This window comes from Hevea brasiliensis, chromosome 3, assembly GCF_030052815.1.
Source record: "Hevea brasiliensis isolate MT/VB/25A 57/8 chromosome 3, ASM3005281v1, whole genome shotgun sequence".
Taxonomy (NCBI): domain Eukaryota; kingdom Viridiplantae; phylum Streptophyta; class Magnoliopsida; order Malpighiales; family Euphorbiaceae; genus Hevea; species Hevea brasiliensis.
Window position 1 is genome coordinate 46941648 of NC_079495.1, and position 12110 is coordinate 46953757.

The following is a 12110-nucleotide window of genomic DNA, read 5'->3' on the forward strand; positions in this document are numbered from 1 at the left end:
TTTATCAATTAAACTCTTTAATTAATTAATTAAATCATATTTAAATAGGTGATAACTTGTGTATGTGTGTGACTTACTAGTCTCATCACTAATTGGCAATGAGACATGATATCAACTCTTAATATCATCGAACTCTTTCATACCATAAATGATTTCTCTAAATCATTTTATGAACCTCATAGACCATGGTTAACACCTAGCATAGCATGCCATGGCCACCCAATTAGTAATAAGGTTTACCTTAAATGAACCTATAATCATATGTTACCATGCACTAGAATCTCTCTCATACAAAATCCCAACTCAAGCCGGAGTCATGGTTTATGTCAAACTCCATTTGCTATGAATATTATGTTCTCTTTTAATTCCAGTTCTTGATTAAAAGATTTTTCTCATCGAAACTCTTTTACGAATAAATCTATCTGTCTGCCAGAACTTGAAACATCAAGAACAATTAAATGAACATAGGATTTTATCTCTATTTACTTAGAGGAACAGATTCCATCTTGATCAACGCCTACCTCCATATATAACTAAAGGTGAGCCAACACATGCCCATATACCCATACATAGTACAAGTATGAAAGCAGTATCAAACTCAAACTACCTATATACAAGATAACTGTGTTGTCTCAGGTCTAAAGATTATATGCACTGATATGATTATGACAAAACATTGACAAGAGTAAACTCCATGTGCTTGTCATAAGTGTCACTGGTTCGGCCTACTTATCATTTATAAGTGCCTATCATGTTTGTTATATGGCATGAGACTCACCATTCCATCTTATTTATATCTCATATAAATAACTTGGGAACAAACATGAATCTGGATAAGTCATGTCCTTATTATGAAGTATCCTCGATTGTGAACCTATTTATGATACTTTGTGCTAGAAATATTGTCACTCATATTCTTAACAACTTAAGAATAATATTTCTAACAAAATATCAATGGACCTTTTCTATTACACATAAATATATTATGTAAACGGAAAAGAGGAAATGCCTTTTATTAATAAAAATATATATACAAGATACATACTAAATGATATGCTCTAGGGCATACTACTAACAATTGTTTACATCTATAATCTCTCAAAAGGAAAAACTTGATTTTCTAATTCATAGAAAAAGTTTTAGAAGCTGTTCAAGGGCTGCCATAGGTGATCTTGGTGTGGACAAGCTAGAGGGACAACATTTGGTGTCCTAAAGACACATTCCAAAGGTGATAAACACACTGCAGTGCATTAAGAGGTTAGTGCACTTGTTCTTGATCTAATCTAGGGTTCTTAAAATTAATCTGATTAATTCTAAAATCTTAAATGGCAAATGTAGATCCAAAAACATATTAAAAGAGTTTTAATATGTTGTTTATCATTGAAATCAAATAGATAAAAATAAATCTTGCATGATGCATGTAACCCTAGGTGAAAAATTTTTGAATTCAATGATATAAACTTGTGCTTTTTATGCTTCCGCTCTTTCAATCTTATGGTAGGGTTTTAACCCTAATATATTACTAAGCACTAAATTACATGAAATAGGTATGTGGGACCCACTTTTTCACTACAAAGTGACATGAAATTTCCAATAAGAAATTACTAATGCTTAATTGCCCAAAGTAAACCTAGGCTTATGTATATAGCTTGGATCGATTAGTATACCAATTAGGGACTACAGATAGCAGTACTACCTACATGGATAATCATTGATCGATAAAATATGTCTGATATGATTGATCTACAGGCTTTATACCTACCCGTTGGCCATTGTGCCTAATTTTATTTCAGGCTTTAAAAGCCTGCCTACTGGCCTTGTCCCCTGACATGACAAATGTATATTGGATAGACATACAGCTGTCTAACCAATATGCTCTGTGTATCTAGCCTTATAGTCTGTTATAGGTTACTTGGGCATTGATATTATTTTAAAAGACTGAGAATGAAACAAATCAATAGATAAGATACTGATAATTAATTTATTTTCAAAGTGCAATAAAAAGTGCAATAAAAATACAGTTAACCTAGAGTTATGAAATACCACCTAGAATTATTATTTTTAATTATCCAGTTATTTTTTTTTAAAGTTATGTATCACTAAGCAATTCACTTAGAGCATTGATTTTTCCATCGTGTAGGTACTGGAGACCAGCAGCAGCTACATCCTTAGTGCTTCCACAGAGGCTGATCAGATCTGCCAGAGTCTATTAGTCACCTCAGTAGTGTTTTATTTTGGTAAGGCGCATGTAATTAGGTTTTGCATTTTGTTTCATATACAATGAAATGTATATTAATTTTGAACATTGTAAATAAATTTGTAATCATATTTTGATTGTAAATAAAGCTTATAAGCTTTTGTATATAAATTTCTATATGAATGAGTTGTATTATTTTCTTGAAATTATAGGAAAAATTGTGAATGACATGATGTATATGGAAATATGAGATACATATGAAATTTTGTTTTAAACAGGTAAATATTGGTACCCGCCAGATGCTAATAAAACAAAGGAGGCTTTGCACGAGTTTCCATAGAAATAATTTGTGAAAAAAAAATATATCATTATAGGTTTTCTATGAAGTACAAAATTAACAATGGACAAGACAAATAAGTGCTCCGGCACCAAATGAGGCACACTTTACTCAGTTACACTGTAGAGGAGTAAGGGGTATCACTAACATCTTCACATCTAACCACTTCAAACTTCACAAATCCATAGGATAATCTAGATAATTGACTACGCTATTTATGTTTCCATTTAAAGATATTATTATGTGTGGAATATTAATAGTATTTTTTGTCACACCCTACCCCTCTGTAAGGCATAACATGATCCCGTAGTATACCTAATGAATTACCAACTTCGTCTACTAATAAACCATTAAATACACTATAAGGGATTTTAAAACTTTTCTTACTTCTTTTTATACTGGTGAGCAATATTTAAATGTGTTAAAAACCTTTTTGAATTGAAGTAAAACAGCTAATACACTTGGACTATTAATAATTTCTGTAAAAATTTTAGCAGAGTGCCATCTATATTTTGGACAAAATAGTTCTTCAAAAACCTGTAAAAAGCACTTCAATATTTTTCTCAATCTCAAACTCCAACATAATTCAACACAATATGTTTTTCAACTCAAATCCACAATAATTTTTCAAAGACTGAGATAAAAGAAATACAGTACAAATTTTACAAGCCAAAATAACTCATAATTTACTTTACAACTTCAATGTACAATTTTAATTTACAATTGCTCAAAACCAAGAACAATATATACATACAGTGAACATACATTATAGTACAAAATGCAAAATGTGGTATACTCAATATACCCGATGATCTCTCAATGTAGTACTAGTAGCTTAGTTCATACACAATACCGTTTCACTGCGACAACAATGAAAAGCTATCGCTGAGTAAAATTTACTCAGTGGTGCACAATAACAATTTGAAATGCGATATATATAAATCTTTTATTGACAATTCACAAATCAAATAGTTCACAAAATTTACAAAGTTCATATAATACAAATTTGATCAAATAACTGAGTAATACATTTTTGCCAATTAATAACACAATTTGATCAAATAACTGAATAATATAGTGTTGCCGACCAATATCACAATTTAAGCCATGACACAATTTTTCCACACATGCCGTGTTGTACACCACGACAAGACACACCCTAATAATCGAAATCAATGAGGGAGGAAGCTAGCTGAATAATGAGTACTCATCCACACTCAACTCAGACTGGCAAGTCAAACAGGGAGGAACATAATCACACTCACCCTAGACTAAAAAGCCAAAGAGGGAGGAATATAATCACACTCACCCCAGACTGATAGGTCAAAGAGGGAGGAATATATCACACTCAACCCATAAATGGAGGAGGAACATAGTAACAGTGTCATGCCAAGTGTGAATCAAAACAATTTCCAATCATAATATTTCATACAAACCATAAATCACATTTTATCTCAAAATTTCCATTTGCAAAGTTGGCAACACAATAATTTCCAAATAATATTCCCAAAACCAAAGCAATAAAAAATTATTCATAACTCATTTCTCCAAATAAATTTGCTAGTAAAAGCAGTGAATATAAAAGTATTGTGCACGGACACAATTTAAAACTATAATGTTCAATTAAATTTTTAAGTAAAAAATGAGAATTCAAAATTATTGTGCACAAACATAATTTAAAACAATGACATACAAATAATCATAATTTATTTCAATTGAAAAATTCAAAAGAAATAACTATTGTGCACAAACCTCTGATAACTGTCTCCTGGCCTTGACTCAGTGTTTCCTTCCCTTTCCTTAAGTCTTTGCTAACTGAGAAACACAATTTGAGGTGTTTCAGTACTCATTTAAACTGTCTCTGACGATAATGCTTGAAAATTAATTCGTTGAATTCTATTATTTGCTTAATCACCTAATATGTCGACCCTCAATGCGTTCTAGGTAAATTAGGTTTTAATGTTACTAATATGTCACATTCGATAGTCTTTTAGGGTTGGTACATGTTACCAATTTCATTTACATGTATACTGCGTTTTATTGCAACTTGCTGGATTCCGGGATACTAGTTTGACCTAGCCGGACGACCTAGTTCCCTCAGTTTTTGGTCAAAACTACAAACTTGTAGATCTATGTCTTATTGCAAGCGGGCAAAATTTCAGGTCATTCTGAGTTATGTAGACTAAGTTATGGTCATTTTGCTATTATTGGTCTAAATGCATCAAAATTGGTCACTTTAGGTCACTTTTGGTCAATTTTGGTTCGGCCAGTTTTTGGTCCCGAACTTGTGCAAGCTGTTTGACTTGCTTATGGTCATTTATGGGCTTTGGTCTCTTCATAGGACTTGTAGATATAGGTCTTAACTATTCATGGTCAAAATTTCAGGTCAATTGGACCTATTTTGAGTGAGTTATGGCCAAAACACTAACTGCTGCCCAAATGGTCAATTTTCAGGCCTTATTTGCACTTAATCCGGATTTGGTCATTTTTCAAGCTACCTTGCAAGCAGAATTTTGGCAAGCTTCCTTCATGAAAGTTGGCACATTTTGTGCCCAGTTTCACCTCCAATTGGTCTTATACCAATTGGAGCCACACTTTTAAGGTTTTAAGCCCAAAACACAAACTGCCCTATTACATTTTGTTTATACTCATCAAGATCACTTTTAACACTTACCAAACTTCACATTCATGTCAAATTTGGTTTGTACCATAACCTAAACATATTTTATCACATATTGTTGATCATTTTGGCAGCTTATAATCACACTCAACATACACCATAAAGTGCAAAATTTGTCAAACTCAATTACAACAATTTAATCACCTATTCATGCTCATTTACATGTCCAACCTCACACCATCACACATATACCCAAGCTGCCATAACAACTATCAAAATTCAACATTAATATTCCATAATCCAAACATGAAATAACATCCTTATGGTTCACCAAACCAGGCTGCCGATTCATGCATTACATTCCATTAATTTCCAAGCTTCCAAATTCAAGTACACATTTACATATACTTATTATACATCACCCAAATAAATTCCTACACACATAAACACTTAATCAACCCTTTAATCTACCATTTACAAGCAAGAATAAACTACCCTTAAGGAGTTTCCATGGCTGCCAAAAATAAACATCTCCCTTAGAAGATCAAACTCCAAAATTCTTTCCACAATTCAAGTACCCATAATCTCCTCACAAACTTTAATGAAGTAATAACCAAAAACACAAACTTACCACTTTGGAAACTCTTCAAAACCTCTCCAAAACTTGGTCTTCTTGCTGCCTATCTACTGCCCATGGTGTGGTGGTCAAGTTTAATGAAGAAACCTTAACCATTGGGAGCTTGGATCATGGACGCATGGAGGTTGAAGCTTGGACGGCCATGGGAGAGTTTGGGAGCTTTTTGGTTTGGCCAAGGGAGAATTTGAGGAAGAAGATGGCTTTGCAGAATTTAGTGGAAGATGATAGGTTTTTAATTGATTTACAAAGTGTTAGTGGTCCACTAATGTGGAAATAACATTAGTTTAATCAAAGATTTCATTTTCCCACATTAAGCTTCCCATTTTTGCTATTTACATTAGGTACCACTAATTTAATTTTTCATGACATTTTCCAAGTGTAATATCATATATTTTTAATGAAAATTTAGGTCAAAAGACAACTCGGGGTGTCAAATGACCACAATGCCCCTGTTCGGGTTGCATTCCCGATTTTTCGGTAACATCGGGTTTTATCCGTTTTTCGATTTCTCACTTTTCTTTGTACTAACTATTTAATTTTTCTTTGATATTTCTAATGATATTTATACTTCAATAGTTGTCTATTTAAATCCTAAAAATATTTTCCAGGGTTCCCCGCGGTCCAGGGCTAGTCAACGGTCCACGCCGTGACTTCCCGGTGCGGTCACCCATTGCTAGGGTTCTCGGCTCGCTTAACTTGGTTACATTTCTTTGCTATTATTTTTCCTTTGTTTTTCTTGTATTTTCTTTTCTTGTATTTCATTATTTTATCTCCTCACTCATATCAAAGTGTAGTTCTAGGTATCCTAGCTGTCCGGACAACACTGGTCACCGAAACAGTAGAACGCACTACCGAACATAGGGGTGTCACAATTCTCCCCCCCTTAAAATAAATTTTATCCGCGAAATTTTCACTCAATAGCCATCTTACAATAGTCATACGTTTATTTTCTTCTTTCTATATGATCGTATAATCTTCTTTCCCTTGAATGTGTATAAGACTTTTAACAATCTAATACAATATTTAATTTGTTTGTATAACACCAATCTTCTCTTACTATTGTGCTGTCTAATATTTCAGTTCATGTTCCTTCTTGAATGACCCTTTAGGTCATGTTAGAATGATTTATCTAGTCGTTGGTCCTCTGACCATTCTAGTCAATAGTCTTCCTCACATTCGTAACATTTTTTTTGTTATATCTGAACCAACTGTTCGAATTTTTACTTCCATAACTCCTTTTATCTATCGATATTCTATAACTTACTTCCCTTTTGTACTAAACTATAACCTTTCGATATTCTAACTTTTGAGTTTTAAATCCCTAAGTAGGTTTTTCAAACTTGTTTCCAATAATAAAATTCTGTCTTGGCATAACTATACCAAAACAGATGCCGTTGGCAACTATTCTCATCTTGGTGTACTATCGAGTAGTACGTAGCTCTATACAATAATCTCAAGTCAGTACTGTAATCTGCAGCTTACAGTATAAAACATCAAGAACATTGCATAGTTACTACGATACGTCCCAATAGATCAAATTTTTTGATATTTTATCCTTTTCGAATTTACTGATATTCCAATCTTATTCTGATTATAATATCCATTAGCAATTACTAACAGTAAGATCCTTGCTCTCATCCAGAGCAATTCCATTACTGCATCTTACTTTTACGTCCTCTTGCCTTATATTAAGTAGGCTCGCTAAGTAGCTTTATAATTTATGGTGTGTTAGAAAATACTTTTCGCCAATAAACTCTTTCAAAACTAATTTCACTTATTATCACAATCCTTATCTTAAAGGACTAATCACTAATGCATCAAAATTTATTCCCCTGTAAAGGAATAACAACAGAACATATAGTTCTAAAACTAACATAAAAGTATGCAAACTCCAGGTCAAACAATACATATATATATATATCTTAGTTACTAATTGAGAAAGTACCAGCAATAATGTCAAAAGTCTCAGCCTCTTCTCCCTACCGTATAGCGTATACTCTAGCTAAAGCATCACCTTATTCTGGCTGATTCACAGTACTCTGACTTCTAGGTGTACTACCCCTACCTCTACCTCTACCTCTGCCTCTACTAACTGATGGTGAACTCTTTGGGGTAAAAACTTGGGTTGATCCCTTTGGTGTAGTTAATGATCCAGAACGACATGGATTTACACAATCCCTAGCAAAATGACCAGTCTCTCCACAATTAAAACATGCTCCTACGGCTCTATAACATACCTCATTATGTAGTTTACCACAAGTTTCACAAAGTCGATCTAACAGCGCATTTCTGGGTTTCTGTTGAGTTTGCTGATCAGATCGAGGTGGTTTCTGTCCAGAAGATCTACCTCTACCGGACTTCTTACTACCTCGGCTGTATCCCCCAAAGTTTTTCCTCTTTCCAGTAGGACCACTAGAACTCTGTTCTACTGACTTTCCCTCTTTTTCTGTCTTCTCCGATCCCTTTTTCTCAGGGGCCGCTTCAGATTCAATTCTTTCTAATTCTAGTGCTTGAGAAATAAGTTCAGAGAAGTTATTATGTTTGAATCCGACCACTTGTAATCTGATACTAGGCTTTAAGCCGGTTCCAAACCTCTTACATCTCTCCCTACTGGTAGAAAGTAGACTTGCTGCATAATTGCTTAGGTGGGAAAATTCCCTTTAATATTCAGCCACTGATCTACTCCCCTGTTTCAAACTTAGGAACTCTTGCAGCTTCTGGTCTACGTAAGCATTAGGGACATATTTTTGTCTGAATTCCCTGAGAAAGTCATTCCATGCTAGCACTGCAGGTTCTACCAGACTGTGGGGAATGGTTTTCCACCAGTCATAAGCATCCCCCTATAGCAAAGATACTGAGTATTCAAATCTGAGCTGCTCCGTGCAATGCAGTTTCTTGAATACCCTATCTATCATCTCTAACCATTGTTCTGCCTCTAGAGGATCTACTGTCCCCTTGAACTCTGTAGCCCCATATTTCATCAATTTGTCATACTGTCTAGCAAAAGACTGTGGTTGTACCACTAGTGTCTGTATTGGGACTTGAGTAGGCACATTACCAGCCATTTGTTGGAACATTGCAGCCATCTCACGAGCGAATCGAGCAGAAATCGCGATCGCAGGGCCGGTGCACTTGAACCATCGACATTGTGTAGGGTCAGCATCCCCTTGCACCTCAGCCTCTATAGATTGATCGACTGAACGATCACCCTCTTCCATAGTCAATGCGAGGATCTTAAACCTCCTGAACAAATAACACAAGGAGATTTCCTCCCGTTAGCGCATATTTATAATGTAATGTACTGTATGTATCAAACAATGATTGTCACACCCTACCCCTCTGTAAGGCATAACATGATCCCGTAGTATACCTAATGAATTACCAACTCCGTCTACTGATAACCCATTAAATACACTACAAGGGATTTTAAAAACTTTTCTTACTTCTTTTACAGTGGTGAGCACTATTTACAGGTGTTAAAGACTTTGGTGAACTGAGTGAAATAACTAACTCATTTGGTTTATTTGGAATTTCTGTAAAAATTTTGGCAGAGTGCCATCTGTATTTTGGATAAAACAGTTCTTCAGAAAACCTGTAAAAAGACACTTCAATAATTTTCCAAATCTCAACTCCAATACATTTCTCAACACAACAATTTATCAACTCAATTCCATAGAAATTTTTCAAAGTTTGAGATAAGGAAATATAATACAATTTTCACAAGTCAAATAACTCATAATTAATTTAAAACTTCAAGGTACAATTTGAATTTATAACTGCTCAAAACCAAAAACAAAATGTACATACAAAGGTCATACATTACAAGACAAAATGCAAAATATTAGTATACTCATTATACTGTAATCCTCATTTGGATGTATATGCAAATTTAGTCACGCCTGCTCTGCCTCTCTACTGCGATAAAGAATAAAAAGCTATCGCTGAGACAATGTCTCAGTGGTGCACAACATTAACCAAATACAATTTAAATCACAATTCATAAGTCATGTAAATAGTGGATACTTAAAATCATAGTTAAATTCAAGACAGTAATTGTCAACAAGAATTTAAACTCCATTTGTCAATATCACAATAATTTTCATAAGTTAGATCATGTTTGAATTCAAAAGACAAGATATGTCGGTGAGAGTTTAAATCCATTTCACAATCTCACAATACATATCAATAAATCACACATGCCTTAATCATGATCCATAGTTCAATTCGTCCCAAAAGCCAATGGCTAATGAGGTATTCAATTCGTCCCAAAAGTCGATGACTAATGAGGAATAACATAGCTAGCTAGCAAAAATATGAGTACTCATCCAATTCGTCCTCAACAGGCACACACCTCAACACTTCAGTCAGAGAGGGAATTCAATTCGTCCCACTAGACAAGCTAATGAGGAATACAATCAATATACATGATAGTTGTGGTTTCAAACCATTTCCAATGCTTTTAAATCAATAAGTATCCATCAATGTCATTCAAACAATTTCTCACAGTTTCAAATCATTTACAATGCTCTTCAAGCAATAAATATTCATTCAAATACATTTCCATAATTTAAAACAATAATATACAAATAGTCAATATTTATTTCAATTGAAAATAATTCAAAAGAAATAGTTGTTGTGCACAAACCTCTGATATTTGTCTCCTGGTCTTGACTCAGTATTTCTTTCCCTTTTGCTGAGTCCTTGTTAACTGAGAAACACAATTTGAAGTGTTTCAGTGCTAAATTAATTTGCCTCTAACGATAATGTTCGATAAATAATTCACTGAATACTTTTATTTGCTTAATCACCTAATATACCGACCCTCGATGCGTTTTAGGTAAATTAGGTCTTAGTGTCAATAATATGTCACATTCGATAGGGTTTTAGGTTTGGTACGTGTTACCAAACTCAATTCTATGTATATTGCGTTTTCTTGCATTTTATTGCAAATTGTTGGATTTTGGGATACTAGTTTGACCTTGCCAGACGGTCTAGTTCCCTCGATTTTCGGGTTTCGGTCAAAACTACAAACTTGTAGATCTATGTCTTATGGACCGCGGTGCAAAATTTTAGGTCAATCCGAGTTAAGTAGACCAAGTTATGGTCATTATACTATTGCTGGTCAATTGGTATCAAATTAGGTCAATTTTAGGTCAATTTGGTCAACTTTGGTTCGGCCAGTTTTTGGACCCGAACTTGTGCAAGCTTTTTGACTTGGTTCTGGTCATTTCTGGGTTTTGGTGTCTTCATAAGACTTGTAGGTATGGGTCTTAACTATTCATGGTTAAAATTTCAGGTCAATTGGACCTGTTTTGAGTGAGTTATGGCCTAAACAGTCACTACTGCCCAATTGGTCATTTTTCAGGTCCTAATTGTACCTAATCCGAATTGGTCATTTTCTTAGGTCACCTTGCAAGCAGAATTTTGGTATGTTTTCTCAATGAAAGTTGGCACATTTTGTGCCTAGTTCCACCTCCAATTGGTTTCATACCAATTGAGGTTACACATTTAAACTTATTGGCTAAAATATACACTGTCCTTGGTTACTTTGCTCAACACACATCAATCACACACATTTACCTTGCAATATGTTTACTTCCCTACCAAATCTGTTTTGGTACATTACCAAAACCACATCCCACTTTACATTATCCTCACTTTGGGAAGATTACAATTATCTTCAATACACCAATTAAAGTTCACATTTACAAAGTCTAAATACAATCACATACACACCTAAACATCACTAATTCTCACATAAACTTTACAAATTAATTTCATACACATATCCATCACTCCTTCTATGTCAACATTCTGCCAACATTTCCATGAATACATACATTTATTCAAGTGTCCCCAAGCTGCCGAAAATTGTCCTTCAACACCAAGTGTCCTACAATTCATTAAATCTCATTCCAAGTGCAAAGATCACCTTATACATGTGAAGTAATTCACTAGGTCATTAAATCATCATGATCAACATCATTCTCATCATTTATATGTACAAATACTTCATCAAATACATGACTCCATGGCTGTCCAAAATGAACACAACAATAACTCTTCAAACTCAAAAATTTTCTTCACAAACCCAACACCCATAACATGTACACAAAACTTAACAAAGCTATCTTCAAAAATATGAACTTACCTTATGTTTGGAGCTTGTTAAACCTTGCTTAAACTTCTCAAATTTAGTATCAAACTCTTCCTTGTGATGAGTAGACAAAGTTTCATGAAGGAACCTAAGAGATTTGGGGTTGAAATGAGGGATGGATCAAGCTTGCATGCAAATGCCCATGGAGTTTTTTTCTTGGTT